Below are 19,206 nucleotides of genomic sequence, written 5' to 3'. Positions count from 1 at the left end.
CCTCGAACGCGTTCGAATGCGACACGCCGGCGTCCGGCGTTTGGCTCTCGCATTCGAACGCGTTCAAGGAGTGCAGTGGAGACAAAGGCTGCTAGCTTCATGTCCACCCACTAATCCTTCCAATCAGAGCTGGATGTTTTGACGTCCCCTCTCGTATCCTCCTCCCCCTCAGTTTACCGGCGCATTGATCTATTCTCGCGTTTTTCCGCCGAATTTAAAAACTGCGCTCCATAAAGAGTGTCCTGTGCCCCGCCCACAATGACGTTTGGAAGAGTGACGTCATTGCGTCAATTATGTCGTCACTATCTGGGCGGCGTGTCCTTGGTGGGTGCGCCGATGAAGCACGTGACGATGTCACCCTTCCAAGCGTTATTGTGGGCAGGGCTTGATGCGCTCTTTGTGCGCGTAAATTTTACATCGGGCGAGAAAACGCAAAAATTGATCGATGAATATCTAAAAAAATATTAGCTTTTCACCAAATTCTTTAAATTGGTCTGATTTCTAATACTAATTGCCGTTAATACTAACATTTCAACATGACCCTAAAAGCAATAATTCAAAAGCTAGTTAACTAAGAGTATCTAATTAGTCAGCTTAGCGTGATGATTATTTTCTCATCAAATGTTCATCGAGCCTTAAAAATGCACGGGAAAGACTGAACGGCACTCGTCGAACTTTTACTTTCTTTATTTTTTAATCCCTTGAAATTAAAATCAAAGCGGCGCCCTGTATAATGTTTACTCAGGTCCATAAACACGCAGGGAAAATGGTAGCCTGGGAACAGTTAGCCCCCCCCCCCCCCCCCCCCCGCCTATTTTTTCCCCTTTCTCTAAACAGCCCGTTTTGTATTCGCTCTTTCTCGCGTGACTTCAAACGGGGTGGCGCCAGTGTGCAAATAGCCCCCCCCCCCCCCCCCCCCCCCCCCCCCACCGCTTCCGGTTCTGAACTAGACGGCGGGTTTCGCAGTATTTGCGAATTCAAATATACGCGCTATCTTATGGAAATGGCCACTTATAGCACTGTCATACTTAATTCACTCTTATAATAAAAGAATGATGAGTACAAATTCAGGAAATATACGAGAACCACAAGTGTGCTGGGGCTAGCCGATAGATGGCGCCACAGAGTTTGGTGCCAAACAAAAAAAGGCAATATCTGCGCCTTAGTTAAGTTTTGCGTAAGATATAAAATTCAGAGTCGAACCGGCGAAATTGGCTTATTCTTTGCCTGTAAATCTGCAACATGATTATTTCGAAGCTATTTTCGGTTTTAGCATATTCCATGGTTCAACGTTGAGCAGGATACTCTACTAACGCCACCCCGCGATCATTCCTTGCAGTAATCTCTTCCAGCTATTCAACAGAAGCTGATCACTGTGCGCCGGATGTGTACAATAATTAGTGAACAATCCAGTGACGCTTTCTTTACGAGAAAGATTGAGAACATTCGACTACAGAAAAACTTTTCGGAAGAAGTAGCCCTAAAAATTAGGACTTTAATATGACATAAAGTGTATAAAAATTTGAAATATATTCCCCTGAAATGGAACGCCTAAAATTTAAATGACAACCGAGATGAGGCCAAAGCTGATCGCATTAAAACATTGGCAGTTATCCACTGAAAGAAAAAAAAAGAAAGAAAAAAACACGAATGGTTTATATTGTTAGAATAATTACCTATTGAGCGTTCTTCGTGCTTAATCGCCCGAATACTTGCTGTCCTTTCGATACTGTTTCAAGGTATCATTTGGAGGATATACATCTCAAGTTTGTTTAGTACGCATATACATCTCCTACGATTTCGATAAAATTAAAAATCAGCAGCAACACTCCATGAAAAAATGAGAAGATAACTTACATACACGACTAACGCAGAACGTAGCATGGGCCATGCATGCCCAAAAAGACTCTGCAGTCTACAAAAAGAAAAAAAAAATGGTCCTAAAAGAAGTTTTAGGGGATCTTGGGTTTGTCCATATTTTTTACCTTACAAAGTTATTTTAACTCCTCAAATGGTTCTTCGTGAAAAATCTATAAAGGGTTCTTGGAGCTCTTTTCTTGATGCGAAAATGTGTTTCATGGTTCTGTTGCCTTTCTAGTGTGCCACGGGGCGATAGTGCTTGATGCGGAATTTTTCTTCACGAGCTGAGAGTTATTGGGGCGTCGGAGAACCTTTCAAGAACGAATTTCGTTTTAGAGTGGGGTGACGTATCAACGGGATAGGCCGTACTTTGTAAATTAAATGATCCCCAGGTGGCGAAGGCTGGCCGGCTTTTAGGACTGCTCGAGCGAGCGGGCAGCACACAACTGGGCGTCGGCGGGGCGTTTCCGCTTAACTGGTCCTGCGTTTCGGAAACGTGTTGCGTTTTACAGCGATATCCGTTATGGGATCTTTCCTTCCTTCACTCGAAACGATGTTGATGAAGGGCGTGCGTTGTCGACGTCGCCAAACTGCTTTAAAAAGGGAATCCCCCCAAAACCCGCCACGGATTTCTGAGGATTCGATCCCGAGTCCGCTGAGTGTGATGAGAGCACGCCACTGCAAAACCCTGCAGCTTTCTTTTTAATTTCTTTTTTATGCTCGGTCGAGTTTTTTTTTTTTTTTTTTTTGCTTTGCCCTCTGTATAAAAGTCTGTGCGAGAACGCTAATCGACAAGACGTTCTTTCTCCCGATTAAAAAAAGATGCGCGTACCCCCTGCAGAGTGTTTTTTTTTTTTTTTTTAAGTTGCACTGGGAGTTTTTTTTGTCAAAGTGTGGCTCAGCAGTAGGGAAATATTTGTACCTTGGGGAGTGCATTGCTTGGTTTGTAAAACGGCAGTCGCTCTGCTCCTACATCATACAATGTTAGTTTGCAGACGTGATGTTAGAATCATCTGAGGACACGCCACAACCTGGTTCCAAGCATGTTTGCTTCAAAAACGTCTAGAAACAGCTTTTTTTTTTTTTTTGTAGGGGCGTCAGAACGATGAAGAAACTGGCCTCGGACAGCAAACTGGTTTTTGTACGTTGCCTTACCTGTGTGATCGCGGTTTTAATAGCCAGAGAACATACAGCCCGTATTTACCTTTTGCTGGGACGCCATATTTGTCCGAAACGTCCTCCAGGGTGCACACACAAAAAAAAATACACCTTAATAAGTTATTACTCCTCTTGCAATTCGGTTCTTGCCCGTGGACTGGAACGATGGTGTTCTATTATGACATGTTTATGCTGCTAGGATTATCCGACGTATGGGAAACACAAATGTCTAATCGTCATGCCGATATTGATGTAAAATAGGTGCACGTGAACTCCTTTTTTTTTTTAAATAATTGTGTAACTAGTCCAAAGTGTGTACCAAGCCGCCGAGCATGTACTCGATTGATCGGGCATTTTTGAAGCTCTCCTCAAGATGCGGCATTTTTAGTCCTACCGCCCAAAGACGCTGTGGCTCATTTTATTGTGTTTCAGAAGCAGACATGGCCGACTTTCTGGGATATTCCGTGGAATAAGACGTTTTTGAGAGAAAAATAATAATTCTAATCGATTTGCGTTCTCGATACCCGGGCAATTTTAATCCTGGGCAACATTACGATCTTTTGCCAAGAAAAGCAAAAATTCATAATTGCGGATGACGACCACAAGATGCAATGCAAAGTAGTTTGTAGAGCCTTGGAATAAACACTATACGCGCCCAAAGGTTTAATTACTGCTTATTGATAATCTACGACTGTCGTCCAAAATATTCTCGGGGAGCATTGCGATGTTTGTTATTGTTCAGTTGGAATTCTCATTTTACTGCGTGCGCCGAGGCGTGCATGTCCAAGATATTTGGGCATGCCTGTACGCTACTCATTACGATTTATCAAATTAATTGTAATCGATTACTTTTTGAAATAATTTTGTAATTGCCGGATTACGTTACCACAAGACTAATTCGACTGCCGTTGAAGTAATAAAATTACTTGTAACCATTACCATCTTTTTAACCTTCGCGAACCCCTCCCCCCGTACCTCCTCCGGTTCCCCTACTGTGTCCGAGTGTGCGACCATTTAGTTATAGCAATTCGAGCTAACAATACTGCGATATGTCCACTTTCTAAGCTGCTAAATCTTGCGAACAACAAGGAATAAAACGGTCATTAGCGTGCTGTACAAAAGAAAGTCTGGCTCTTTGCCTGGTCAGTTTATATCGTGGTTTGTCGGGTTTCGCTGGGATTGTCAGGTCTGAGTTATCTACAAAAGCCTTTCAGTAGGAATGCTGATTGTTAATGTAGCGTCGGCCTCTTTATTCACGGTTCAAACGGCTCTCTCCCCTAAATCCCGCTCAATGCATGAGGCTCCGAAGCTCCCAGATAACCAAAAGCAGTTAATGTCAAAACTACTAAGGTGACGCAGAAAACGTAATCCTTTTGTTAGAATTAAGGCGGTTGGCATTCCACAAGAATGTACCATTTCTCACATAAAAGTTTCGAGTGTTTTTTTGTGAAGTTGCATGGGCGTGCCACAATTAGTGCCAACGTTCCTGCAAGCAGCGAAGCTAGATCCTGTTTGCTCCATTTGGCTACTGCGACCTAGAGTGTGCATCGCTTACACCCCAACTTCGTACAAAGAAGCTTTTATTCTCACCGTCCTTATGGCGCCCGTTCTTTCCACAAGTTTCCTACGAAGGAAGCCTCGAACCAAACCTCCGAGATCCTTTCAGTAGTCTACCAAAAGTGGTAGATTCAGAAGTGATTCTATCAGAGGTGATTCTAATTGAAAATGAACAAAGCAAAATGCCCGTTTTAAAACCAGCTGATGAATCTGAAGTTTTGAAAATCTGAAGTAGCCGGAAAAGTAACGGTTATTTTTTTTTAAATTATGATCAATTACGTTTTCGCTGACGTAATCAAGTAATCTATGGGAATACTTTTGACCAAGAGCTATTGTAATCGTTATCGATTACTATTCTTGGGTGACGTGTACAAGACTGATCTGAAGGCCCTGACACGTGGCTAACAGTGCAACGTATCTCAGGCAATAATAACAATGAAAAAAAAAAACAGAACCACGCCAGTTGCTTTATTTTTTCCCAATTATTGTTTTACAATCTAAAAACACGGCGGTAGTGTGCACACGAACGAAGTATATGCACATATTAACATGGCAAAATATGAACCGACAGATAGTACAGCCCATTCATGCCGGAAACAAGTCACCTATATTCTAGATTGTGCAAACATTTGAACAATGCACGTGAAAAAATACATTGAAAATACAATTCTAAGATGAGGAGCGTGCGAAAGCTACTGATAGCATTTCAGGCAGCAGAAAAATTAAATGCAACTTTGGCAGCCTAAACCAGACCGTCTCACAGTTCGTTTTCAAAGATAGGAATTTCGTATTATTGGCTTTTCAAATCCTCGAGATCGGATGGAATCCTGCTCCATGTTTGAAGCTTTGGAAGATAGAGATTTTCCTCACTTTTTTTCTTCTTGTTTTTCATCGACATCCATGAAGGAGTCGAGGCAGGTTTAAGTGGGTCTTGTGTTTCAGCTCCTTTTTGTTTTCCGAGAGCTTCTTTCTCGTTGCATTTCTTCATTCTTGATGCCTCTTCGTTGTCTTGAGCTCTCTCTTCAGCTTGGTGGTCGGGAGTAGGACTTATGGGTGATGTGGCATTTACCTTAATTTGTACGTTTTTGTTTGATTTAGAGGTTTATTTATTTACAAGAGGTTGACAATGCTGCCTTGTCTTGGCTTCTCTCCGCCAGTTTTGTTGCCTCAGTGATGAGTTGGCTCGGAGCCTTGCTGTCGTTTACTAAGGCCTTTGTTTGGGGAAGTCTTTTCTGCATCTATCAAGTCATCTGTGGGAATCTGAAGAGACGACTTCGTTCGACTGGCGTATGTCAAAATGCAGTTTTCTGATTCGTGACCAAACTCCTACATGGACTGCAGCAGAGAGCGCAGTATTGGCCTTGGACATGTCCTACCTGCCTGTAACGCAGACATTACGACGCTCTACCAGATACAGAAACTAGAACGTTGGTCCCAATAACCTTGAGCTGGTGTGTCAAGTTGTCCGCAGTCAACCAACTATTAAGTTTGATCAAGAGGATTCTTCTTTTGATTTTTATCTGTTTATGGAAAGAGTATAGTGCCACTTGTCTTGAATTTTTTTTTTCCAAATGGCCTTGCTATTAGGATGTTTCTCTGCCAGCTCAGTTGGTAAGAAGAAAGCTAGTCGAATTCGCTAAAACACAAAACTGCCTATTTAGGTTGCGAATGGACCGACCGAATTTTAAAGATAAATGCTTCATGTTCGATCATGTATCTAAGAGTGTTCAGGAAGCTTTCGAAAGGCAATTATCCAAAAGTGTTCTGGAAGGTGAAAAAAGACAATTCAGGAAAAGTATGGAAATTCGATCAGCGTCAGTATTGGCATCTACACAATGAACCTGTGTGCGAGAATATGACACCGCAAATCAATCTGCTCACTCTGGCAATTCCGGTACTCGGGGAAAACAAAAGTCGAGGAGAAACTCGGGCGTTGGAACAGTTATGGCTATAAACTGCCGCAGTATCAAAAACAAAACTAGACGATTTTGTGGGTTTATTGCAAAGAGTTCAACCTGCGATTATCCTTGGTACAGAGACATGGTTGGATGCCTCCATAGGTTCAGCCGAAAGATTTCTTGATAATTATGCCGTCTACAAAGTGAATAGAAATTTACACAGTGGAGGTGTTTTTATTCATGTAGAAAAGAGTATTCCGAGCACGCCGAGCACGCCAGTGAAAATTCCAGAAGTCAAGATAGAAATAGTGTGATGTTAAACGGGCTTAAACGGGAAACATCTTTCAATGGGTGTTTTTATCGTTCACCAAATGAGAACAGCGAAAGTCTAGATAGATGACTTAACTGACAATAGTTGCGCTGCTGGGGTGTATGCTCTTTTGGAGGTTGATTTTAATCTCCTTGATTTAACTTGGGAGGATGGCAAGGTGCCCTGCTTGGGAAGCTCGCTTCACATTAGACCTAATGCCATTGTAAAAATGTTCGAACTAACACAATGTGTCACAAAGAAAACGCGGTTTGTAAAATTATTAGATTTGTTGCTGTGCAACTTACCGGGCGGGAGCGACTGATTATGTGCGTGTGTTACCTGGAATTTCTGATCACAAGTTTGTGATCAGAAATTCTCCCTTTAAACGTTAGTACCACTTTAAATTGTTAACACCTCTAGAGAAAAAGCAAGGTTACAAGATTTGTTTCTCAGAAATCTCCAACAAGGTAAAACGTTTTTGCGTTTAAATCGTGTACCTTTGGACAAAAATAACAAATAGCCGATGCCAAATGCACACCGGGTATCTTGGTTCACCACATAAAATGAGGAGCCAAACTTTATTTGCTATGGCTCTTGAGGTGAAAACGATTCTAGCTCGATCGTAAGGGCCAACCGCAGTGCAAGCTAATGAGTCGGGAGGCGTACATTCGATTGAAACGAGAGAACAATTGCGTGGTCGAAGCACCCCATCCCGCCCCACCGGTCGAAACGGCTGCCATCCCTCGGCTACGGGATGAAGGAAGAGTGGGCCGCAACGACAAGCGGCACAGCAACACGCGCGACCTTGAGACGCATATGTGCCGAGTGTGCTTTGGACGGTCCCAGAAGCCAATGCCGCCATATTAGGGAGACGGCAGCCGCACTCCTGACAGGCCTCCCCGGGCTCTCGTTCTCGGCCCCCGCTTTTTGCTGCCGTCTCGGGTCGTAATGGCGCTTGATGTCATTTGGACGCAGCAGGGCCGGAAAGAACTGCTCCGGAATCTTTGTTTTGCGGATGCCTTTCATCCCTTCATCTCGACTCGAGCCGTCAGGGCTCACGGGCGGCCGCTGCCGGGACTCCTCGCTTGCCCGTCCTCGCTCGTCCTGCGCCACACTTCCCTTTGTTGCGTTTGGGTGCTATATATCGACAGCCCTACCGAAACGCAGCCACGCGCGCCAAGAAGGAACAAGAAGCTATTTTGAGTGCTCGTGAAAGGCTAACCACGTTTGGCGCAGGCCACTCTCATTGTATGGGCATTTCTCTTTTGCTGTCGGGGGAATCTAATTTTTGGTCGACGATGGATTCAGGGGCCCTTTTTGCCTCTTTCGTTATGGGGGAGCGCGCGCTTGCCGCATACACTTGAACTCGAGTGAGGCCGACCCTGGGTCCCGCCTTCCGAACACCGGGCACGCGAGCGACCGGCCAGTGGGGCTCGCCGTTGCTGCAGGCGCGGACACTGGGATCCCTGGTATTGTTTACAACGAAACCTTTTCAGGACTCGCGAGCGAGCTTCGTTTCGTGGCCGCCGTATGTCTTACCGTTGACGAGAAAGTTGTTTTGGAAAACGCGATGGGATCTGGCATTTGGGGCCCCGCGTTCCGTTTTCGGTCGACTCTTATCCAATTTTTGATCCAATTGGTCGTTGTAAATTATCCTGGTCCGCAAGTATGCCCCTGAAATAGCATCGCTTTCGAGGGAAACACGTCTCCCTGTCGAGTTGTTTTCGGGAACCACCTGTTTTTTCGCTCATGTCGGCGTGCGAGGCGACGGACGGGAGTAGAATCGCAAAATAAAGGAGAGGCGTCTGTCTGTTGTTGCTGTTGAAGGATGAGTTCTGTCCGTAGATTAAGGAGCAGAGCCGCGAAGTCCGCAAGTTTGACCGAATTCTGCGGACGAATGTGATAAAATGTGTTTCAGAGACTTCTGCTGTTTGGAGGGAAGCGCCCAAAGAGGTGAACGAGTGTGGAACGAGACTCAAGAAATACTGCGCTGATCTAATCTGGACGCAGCATAGTGGTAACAAATTGTTGGAGGGCGAAATCTAAATGCATTTTGAGTATTTCTGACGTAGTCACCTTGGCTCCCGCAATACATAATAATGGCGGGGAGAAAAGTAGAGAAGCTGGCGAGGTAAGTAATGGGGACGAATGACAGCCGTCCCTCCTGTTCTGGAATGTACGCGGCGCAGAGCAATCATAGAAAAGTTTCCTCTTCCTTACGGGCTGATTTCATTTGTATTTTTAAATGATACAGCGGCTCCCATCTGTGAGCCATAGCAGGTGTGGCTACATACAAACGCTCTGTCCGCAAACAAGTCCAGATTTGCCTACACCAGATGTGCGAGGACAATCAGATTTGCATGGATCGTGTGCGCATGCGCCGCGTCGACAGCAGCGCCACCGCAGTGGTGTGACGTCGGAGCCGCGCGTTGGTGTATAAACATGGATGATAAGCCTGTAGGGACCCCGGGACCGGGGAGGGGCCAACGGGGGCAGCGGGGGGCACGCGCTGAAATTTTCCAGGGGGCGCTGGGCGATATGCTGAGCCCCCGTGCATTTGGCTCAAGGCCTACTGAAGAATGCCTGCACCCTTCTCCTCTCCCCTCCGTGTTCCCGTTGCTACGTGGCTCTTCCTTAGCCACGTACTTGGCTAAGTGGAAGCACGTGGCTCTGTTTTTGCTACGACTGGTTGCCCACCAAATCACGGCACAACCTTCGCACACGAAATTCCAGAAAAAAAAATTACGACGTAAAGCAAAGTGTCAGTAAACCATGGACGACGCGGCACCGCCAAGAAAATTGAAAAAAAAAGAAAAACGCAGGCGCTTGCGGCCTGCATGCAAAGTCAGGGAGATCTCTCTTCCCCTGTTTGGTCGTTTTCCTAGTGCCCTCCCATACTGCACTCGCGGGTTGGCCATGCGGGGGAACGCGCAGCGCACTGTTTTTGCCCCCCCCCCCCCCCTAGCCAGCCGGCTTCTTCCTTTTGCTTCTATTTTGAGCAGTTTCGTTTCCCAAAAAACTAAAAAATTTCTTCTAGTTTTTTTTTTTTTTTTTTGCGGCTGCGTTTTTTTGTAGATGGTGTTGTTTTGGCGGTCTGAGCAACCACGAGGGTCCGGTAGTTGCTTCCGTGGGGAGAGCCAAAGCTCGAGGCGGGTACATGGTTTGCGCGAGCAAAAAACCCATTCTTGAACGAGGGACTGCCTACAGCTGCAGCAAGCTGAGCGTATAAAATATCCAAACTCCCAAGGCAAGAGGAGGCCTTAGCAGGCAGCACAGTTTCTCAAGAGACTGCGGTCTTTGTTAAAGCGCCGCTATCATGGTGGTCGTCGGAGACATCAAAGAATCGCGGCATTCTCGCCTGTATTTCTGTGTCTGGTTTTTGAAACACCATTCGGGTCTTGGCGAGCCAGCCTGCTATGTTCAGGCGGGCACCCTATTACACACCCAGACGCTTTTACCCTTTTTTCAAGAACGACCATAAAAAACAAAAAAAAAAAAAAAAACAAGCTGAAATAAAAAAGGGCTTCGCCAGTGAACATTTACCACCGAAGGACGACCACGTTCACCGGAGGTTAACTTGTTTGAAATTTCAAGAATGCATTGTTACAACTTATCACTGGAATGAAGTTGCTCCGAGAAATTTCCCAGGTATACGTCCACAATTAACATACACCTTCGTTGAAAACGTCAAATTTCTACGTGGAGGCGCCCGATTTTTCAGTGCATTTTACATCGACACCGTAGATCGATGCCGCCGTATTGGATTAGATTGTGTCAACATCTCAGTGCTTCGTGACAAGAATTTTGGATGAATGTTTTGACACACGGTTCAGATACTGATAATAAACCTTCTATAATTAGTAAAATCTTTAAAATGGTTGTCTTTACAATTTCGTTTTTTTTTTCACTCTTACCCCCCTTTATTTCGACCCCCCTCTTTACCTAGAATACACTTTCGGGGTCGCTGTAAGCATGACATATAGCAGTCAAGAAAACCTACTCGGGGCAGATGCGATCGTGCCAAGATAGCCGTCGAGTGATCGATATGTCTGATTTCATTTGCTAATTGCTACAAACGAGCTACAGACAAGCTGAGCCAATACCGGGTCGTGAATGTGCTGAACCCGTGGTCTTCTTCAAGCAGATGACCCATTCAGCATGGATTAAAAATGCAGCAGCTATAGCGGCACTTTTTTTAGGTGGCTCCACCAATCAGTAATTTGAAATGAACCGGGCCAACAAAACCGAGCGGGCTTTGGAGTCTGGAAGACGACTCTACGGTCATAATTGCCTTGCGTCGACGCTGTTGCACACGTCCCATAAATGCCATGTTCGCCTTCGCCTTGACGTGCGAGGGCGCCAAGCCAGACGATGACGTGTCGGCAGTCATTGCGGCTGCCGCCAGACAGAAATTTCGATTTTCGTCTGCTGATGCCAATTTTTGTCGCGCCGTTTAGTCTACTCAAAATAGCTACTTAGTCGCTTAACGGCTTAGTAGCTTGCCTTTTGAGTAATGGGGCGGGGAAAATATTCCTGTCGCAGTGCTGGGGAGGGAGGTGGGAAAGAGGGTTCACGTGGCTGCGTTTAATTGAGAGTCTACATGCTAACGTCGAGTCATTGAGAGCTGCATCGGACGAAACTGCTTCCCGAGTGACTCTGTGGAAGTATTTCTGTCTCAAGAAGGAAGATTATGAAATGTACCTACATTACAAATTAGTAACTCTAGTAGACGTGTTTTTCTGCCTTTTACTTGGTGGTCCTTGATTGATGGTTTTCCTTGAATGTTGGACGCTACGAAGTGATGCAAAGTAGCAGGCTAAAAATTTTGCCGAGGGCGGGTTCCCCCCAGGTATTCTAGACTCGTTCATTCATTAGCGCTTACGAACACGCAGAACGAATCGGCAGGCACACATCCACAAACACAGACAAACACATGACATAACAGCAAATTTTGCTGGCTTAAGTTGTTACAGAAGCCCAGATCTTAATGTATATGTATCTTGAACTAATAGACTGACACAACATTCATTTGGCAGACAGCTGTCAAAAGCGAGTGCCGTCCAATGCCCAGTTGCGAAACTTTCAGCACTTCGCTCCTAACAGCGGTAACAGAAGTATCTATTTCGCAGGAGTCGGGCACCCGAAACTTTGAAAGTCGTCGCGCGCATTTATTTCCTTTTTCGTTGGTAGCGCGACGTTATTCATCCGCTGATTACATACTTTAGACTGTCGTCCACGTCTTCCGTATAATACCGGCCCGAAACAGTGCCGTCTCCTCAGTAGATAGTTAGCAGCGTAGCTCGGAGCAGGTGGAGCGAAAGCTCGGGCTGCAGAACCGAGTAATCCTGGATTCAATCCTCACCCACGGTCGTTTTGATATGGATGAGCATCAGACCGGCATGCGGTAGTGTATTACAACTGCGGAATGCACGTTAAAGGCATCAGGCTATAGGCTGCTGCAGGTTAAGAAAAGCAGGACATGGCTCCTCCCACGAAGCCTTCCACTCTTCCCACATTAATGAACGAAGAGCGTGTTGGTACGGGTCATGATTGAAGATGGGATATTGTCGTCTTCGTCATGCATGTTGATTCTTTCTTAGATTCTTTCCACTTCAGCAGAGGGACCGTTGGAGAGGAGGCGAGTGAGGCAGTGAAAGAGGGGAGATGTATCTGAACTGCGCCGGCCTCGCCATGGAACCAATGTGTCAAAGATTCACACGCGTCTCTGGCAAACGCCGTAACATATGCGCAATATGACTCGAGGAACCGTCCTTATTCGCGCACACGTTTCTAATGCCGCGGCGCGCGACCGCGCAAGCGAGGGATCCCTAAACCGAGCGTGTCCCTGCCGGGAGAAGCGTGAAGTCCAAGGGAAATTTCAGCTCTCTTTCCGGCCTGGTTTAGGCACCGCCCTCTTCTACCGTGCACCAGACCGCCACCCATTGGAGCTGACAAACGCCTCGCCGTCTAAACATACACACAACGACACAACACATTTACTTTCATTAGAAAGTTTGCCTCAATACTGCGACAGACTCACCATTGGAGAAGTTCTCTAATGGCTCTCCCGAATTTTACTATAACACAAATATGTCTTGCCCTCTGTGCGAAACAAGTCCTTGTGACGTGGCGGTATCTCCAGATTCCATTGACATATACTTCGTTTCACCATAGGTCAGAGCGCATTCTAAGGCTAGAAGACACACAAATGCACACGCACAGACTAAAACTGATATGTCATGGCCCAATCATTGAGCATGATTGGTTTAGCTAGAGATAACACCCGCACGGAAAGACGACGAACAAATTGACGTAGAACTTTTCGTGCCGCTTAATCGGCTCCGCCGGCTCATAGCGTTGACTGCGCTCTGCCTTAAGTTGAAACTAAGTAGATGCACTATGCTCTATCGCATTCGCGCAATTCTAGCAAGAGCTGAGGTGCGAAACTGCAGCTTAGGCTCGTTCTTTATTCAGTGCTTAAACAAGAAAACGTCCTCCAGGACAAGACAAAGCTGTTTCGACTATAACTTCAACAGCTAATACGTCACCAGAAGCTTACTTATTTGGAAAGTTCAATAGACCGATCTCACCAGCCAGTTGACTACGCCACCGCTACCGCAATGCATCGAGGGAACTGCCTTTCTGCGCGTGTGACAACCTCGCTGGTGCTCTGCGCAAGCAGGGCACAAACAGTTTCGTGCACTGCCGATTGCCTCCTGTGAACTAAAGTTATGGCTGCTTCGCGAATGCGCCGAACGCTTGGTGAGATCGCTCTATTAGCGGGCTGCTAAGCATCGGGGTCGTAAGCCGTCATAAGCGGCTTAAAAACCGGTCTTGTTTCAGTCGGTTGTAGTCGGTCGCAACTGTGTGGACGGGCCTTCACGGAGCCCTCAATCTTGAATAACAAGCTGACTTACTGGAAGTCCTCGTCACGTTTATTTATCTAGCAACATCTCACACGCTCAGGACATCAGTGGGATCTCCGGGCTAAACGCAATAGGTGTAGTTTCGGTATAGCTCCAGTTACGTGAATCACGTCGGCACTCGGTCCTGCTAGAATAGACCGATCTCACCGAGCGTTTCACGCATGCGTGATGCCGCCATAACTGTATAGCTCGTATGAGGCAGACGCCAGTTCACGAGACAGGTCATGCCGTCTCGTGCTCTGCTCGCGCAGACCTCCAGCAGGGTTGTCGCGCGTGCAGAAAGACTACAGCTCCCACGATGCATGTCGGCAGCGGTGGCGTACTCAAACTAGCTGTGAGGTCGGATCAGAATGGTCGTACACCGCGGCTGTGTGAGCTTTCGCCATTGAAGCTCTGTATCCCAGTTTGAACATATTCTTTACTGAAGTTGTTGCCTTCATAAAGTGTAGGTACGTGTGTGCGTGTTTTGGTGTGTGCGGGGGGGGGGGGGGGGGGATAAAGCAAAAACATTCTTTAGGGGCGAGCGCAAAATATATATGTATATTGGAGTTTTTAGGATCTTCCCCGGTGGTACCTTTCCGCCCAACATACCGCTGTCAAACGGCCCTTATTGCTTTTCCAGCAACGGTTCGTCCTACGATGTAAAGAAGGATATAAAAACAATCTAAAGGACACGTTAAAAAAAAAAGGATTAAAATAAAAAGAAAACGCCATACTGCCTCAGGTTGTGGCGTCAATGCGAGTCTCGTACAGCTTGGCGCATTCGACATGTGATCTAATAAAATAGTGCAAGTTCGTCGCTCTTGGGCTCGTTTTTTTTGTGTGTGTGCGTGTTTGTGTGTGCGTGCGTGCGTGCTTGTGCGTGCGTGTGCGTGCGTGTGCGTGCGTGCGTGCGTGTGCGTGCATGCGTGCGTGCGTGCGTGCGTGTGCGTGCGTGCGTGCGTGCGCGCGTGCGTGCGTGCGTGCGTGCGAGTGTGTATGTGTGTGGGAAGAAATATGTTTTCATTTCTCTGAACCTTCAGAATAAGAAACGGTGACAAGCGTCCAGAGGAACACTTTGAATACTCTGAGGTACTGCAATTCAGTTATTGTCTTTTTTTTTCTCTTCATCTTCTTTTCTTGTGACTAGAAGTGTAAGACAACCGCTGTTCCCTCCGTTTGTCTCTTTTTCATACCCTGACGACAGTTGTAGACGACTTTGTTCTTGTCGTTCATGTTTTTCCGATTCTTTTTTTAGCCGTACTTTGTTGTCTCGTATCCCCCGAAGAGCGTCCTTTAAGCGATAGGCAGAAATCAATAAACGCGTTCATAAATTCGAGCTCATCGATCTGGCCGACCACGCTCCTGGCGCAAGGTTTTGCGCAGGCTCGCAGGGCAGTCCCCATCGGCGAAGCGCCCGGAAACGAAGACTCGGCGGAGTAATCCGGAGGCAAGTCGGACGTCTCCGACCCCGCTGAGCCTGCGCGCCGACGAGCCGGCGTATAACTTGAGCTGACAAGTGCAGCATTGTCCCGCTGGGCCTCCTTGCGGTTAATCAATGATGTTTTTCACGCGGCGTCGCTCGGGATAATGCCCTTATCCGGCTCCGTTCGCTTGCATCCAGCCACGTAATGAGTTTTAAAAGCCTTCGTCGGCGAACGGAGACTCTTGCGCTTGTGAGGAGGCGTCGAGTGCTGCTCGCTCGTCTCCGCGGCGCCCGCGTTCACGCAGCTGACTTTCTCCAAGAAAGCAACGCGAAAGCGAGCGATTTGTCCGAGGGGAAAGCGGCTTTCTTTTATCGTTACTTCTCGTCCTTTATTTTTTCTTCGCGCTAACGACGCCCTGCGGGGCCGAGCGCGTAGCGCGTTATGGCATTGCGACACAACCGAGGGCTCGTGCTTCCGATGAGCTTTGTCGCCGAGGGGAGCGCTTCCATTTCGTCAGAAACAGCGCCGCCCGCTCGGTCTGGTGTTTCGTCATCTTCCGTGTTTCGTTCTTTTTCCACGTCAGTCGCGCGGCTCGTTCTGCTATACCCCGCCGATCATGGCGGTTCGGGGAGCTCTAGCGAACCTTTCTCGCAGGCCCGGTACCGCTCTAGGGCACGAGCTTCGAAGCATACTTCGAAGCGCTTCAACCGGTATTATTCACACAAGGGAAGCATCCCGGGAATTTCTCTCCGGCGCGCGCATTACGCGACGGAATCGTCAGGCTTTTACGATGCTGCGCTAGGACGTTAGCTACGCGGTGGAGGGTGGGAGGGATGCTCAGGCGGCACAAATCCTGGTTTGGCGGTGGATCAGTTTCTTTTCGATAATATTTTGCCGCTAAACTCCTTGGTGCCAAATGTAGAGGTCGCTAAATTCGTCTGCAGTGGTGCAAAGAATAGAAACCACCGAGGTGAACTGCAAACGCTGACTTCCCTTCCCCCGGCACCTCGCCGGTGTGAACGATCAAGCTGAGGAGGAAATTGTGTCTGCTGGCGACGTCACACACACCTCTCCGCGGATTTCTCCCCCGTATGAATACCGATTTAGGGGGCAGAGGCTTTGTTAGGCACCTCGCATTTCTCTCCGCCCCCTACGCAACACAACTGCTAAACAAAAAAAAAAAAAAAAAAAAAAGACAGCGCGAGCTTTCGATCCCATTAGCGTCCTCTGTTGGTCCTGGTTTCCTAAAAACAAGCTCTGTTAAAATTCCCCAATATACGTGTAGTAACTTCCTTGACATTTAACGCAGAAAGTTAACCTTGATGTCGAATTAAATAGCCTTCATTTAACTATAATGCGCTGCTTACGAATGGCTTCTTTGTTCCTCAGCTGGTTAAACATTTGTCTTCTGTAAACAACGCATAGCCTAGCGAAACAGTTGGTTTTCTTAAGACTAAAGGGTTTCAAGGGGATGCAAGAATCGCAAGAGGCAACCATTAGTTGGATATCGGGTGTATCTTCTAAAATAATGCAGATTCTTGAAAACGACATTATTTATGTTGTAAAAATCATGTAACCGAAGTGACACAAATTGACTTGCATTACCAGCCCGTCTCATAACCCATTCGGGAAAAAACTCCATATCCATAGGTTACGCGTCAAGTTCATTATTCAACGTGAAACTTTCCCAATTAAGTTTCCGCAAATCAAGGCTTCGTGGACAGAGATGATGACACGGACCATTTCATGATACATTTTCATATGAAACAAGGCGGCGTCCATGGCTGTGTCTATTCTAACGGTTGATGAATAGCAAGAACTTGAACGGTGTCAAATAAAGCTGGTGAGAGGGAGAAAGCAGTGAGAGTGTGAAATGAAGCTGGTGAAAGCTCGCTATGAGCTTGTGCTCCAACGATGCGTACAAGTATAGTGAATGCACTCTAGAATACATGGTGTTCCGGCCTAGAACGTGTTATGGAGTACTGGGAACACATCTAATTAGTGTTGTGCCCGTTACCGGAAAAAAGTAACGAAATAGCGTTTAACTAAAAAATAGTCAGAGTGCAGGCGAGCTGGTGTAAGTTGAACATGATTGTAAACCTGAGACTGGGGCAGAAAAGAGAACACAACAGAAGGTAGTAAAAGAGGAGGCAACGTCTCAAACTCAGCTGCAAAGTTTATTTCGAACACGCTTTATATACCCCATCCACAACGCCGTCTCTAAAAAAAAAAAATATACACACATGACAAGAGGACAATGACACTTAGGTAAACCTTCTCTTATCTCCCTTGACCTCGGTTGTGGGACACTCACACAAAGGGTCACATTCTACATAACCACCGCCACCCGGCGAACCTAGGTGAAATCACTACTGAACACAAAGAAAGGGTTTGACCTTCAAAGGTGCGTTTCCTCTAACAAATCACTCAGTCCAAAGAAACAATACTATACACTGCTAACAGCCGGAACTGGGGCCATCTCCAAAAATAAGAACGACATTGCCCTCCTACCACGAACCACAAATGGATAACACTGCGACTTTCTCCGACAAGTCCAAGGATACACATATAAACAACACTAGTACTATAAAAAAAAAAGAAAAAAAAGAGAAAACTTTACAAGCGTAGAAATTGTTTACATTCGTTCCCAAACTGCAATGACGCCTGACTTATACAGTTGCCAGACGTTTTTATACGAATCGTTTCTTGGACTACACGTTTCATATCATTGCGTTCTTTGTGAATTACTTCCGTTTCAGTCCAGTTGGCTTTACAATTATTACACTCTAAAAGGTGCCTGGCTAACTCGGAATTGGACGCGTTGTTTTTCACATTCCGTTTGTGTTCCGTCAGTCTATCATTTAAACATCTCGACGTCTGACCTACGTATTTAAATCCGCACTCCAAAGGAATCTCATAAACCACAGAATTCTCACATGGTACTGACTTCTCGCGATGTGCCTTCTGGCAAACTTCCTGTTTCGATTCAAAAGGTGTAAGCTTGCATAACTTAAAATCGGATGTGAACACTGCTTCTACGCCAAACCTTTTCGCCGACGCTTTTATGTTATGGGAAATATCGTGAAAATACGGTATAGCGACTCGTCGGTTCCTCACAGTTGGTTCATTCCGCTTGTCTTTGATTTGAACAGAAAGTTGCCGTTTTAGAAAGGTTTCCTCATACCCCGCGTCCTCCAGTCTACCCCATTGCCTTTTTACAGCTGGACTCATGAAATGGGTACATGACCTTTTTAGCGCATTACCAATTAATGATTTTGCAACTCCCGCCTTAATAATTTTAGAGTGACAACTTTGTTTCGGAAGCACCGGTTTAGCCATCTTCTTACCATATTCCCAACATAAGCCATTTTTTACCTGAATGCGCAAGTCCAAAAACTGCAACATGTTCTCCTCTGGTTTTTCTACTGTGAAATGCAACTCCGGGGCCGTTGACCTAATAGCGTTACTCGTTAGTTTGGTAAAAAGTAACGCGTTATCGAGCTACGTTACTCTTTTACAAACGTAACGATACACCGTTACCGTTACTTTTCAAAAATAACGAACGTTACTTTTACGTTACGTTTCTGTTCGAGTACATATGTTTGGCAGAGATGTAGGATAAGCCTCCTTAACAAGCTTGGATAAAGATAAAAATTTACAGGGTGGTTTCACAGTGTCTTGATGCGCGAAGCAGCTTAATTTTCGGCATGCAGATTAGACATTGAAACTGTAAACTACCTGATTCTGTCTCCTTTAGTTGATACATTTCATTCAGACCTGCTGGCCATGGCGACGGACTTCCGTTATCCATGCCCATCTCACGCGCAGAATGAGTCGGAGATGTGAGTCAATCGGCTTTTACAAACTACAGCATGCGAACGAGGACTGCTGGAACACAACCAGCCAACCAACACCCCTCATCTGTACGCCGGTTTTAGCAACAGTCTGGTTCATACTATTACCAGAGACTGATTTACTTCACTATTTTGAACAGGACACCGGTTACCAGCACACTGGCTATAATCACTTGCTGCCTCTTACCAGTAGTAGCTCTTAGTTTTTCTGTGAAAAAAAAAAAAAAAAAAAAAAAG

General features: G+C 46.2%; 1 protein-coding gene across 1 annotated transcript in view; it reads left to right on the top strand.

The window, feature by feature from the left end:
- Positions 1-19,206, top strand: part of LOC8033259 — a 958,536-nt gene that overhangs the window by 58,421 nt on the left and 880,909 nt on the right. The window lies entirely within an intron of this gene.

Source organism: Ixodes scapularis, unplaced genomic scaffold (assembly GCF_016920785.2).
Source record: "Ixodes scapularis isolate PalLabHiFi unplaced genomic scaffold, ASM1692078v2 PGA_scaffold9__187_contigs__length_104089568, whole genome shotgun sequence".
NCBI classification, from domain to species: domain Eukaryota; kingdom Metazoa; phylum Arthropoda; class Arachnida; order Ixodida; family Ixodidae; genus Ixodes; species Ixodes scapularis.
Note: the sequence above shows the minus strand (reverse complement) of the source record. Positions and strands in the feature narration are given on the sequence as shown.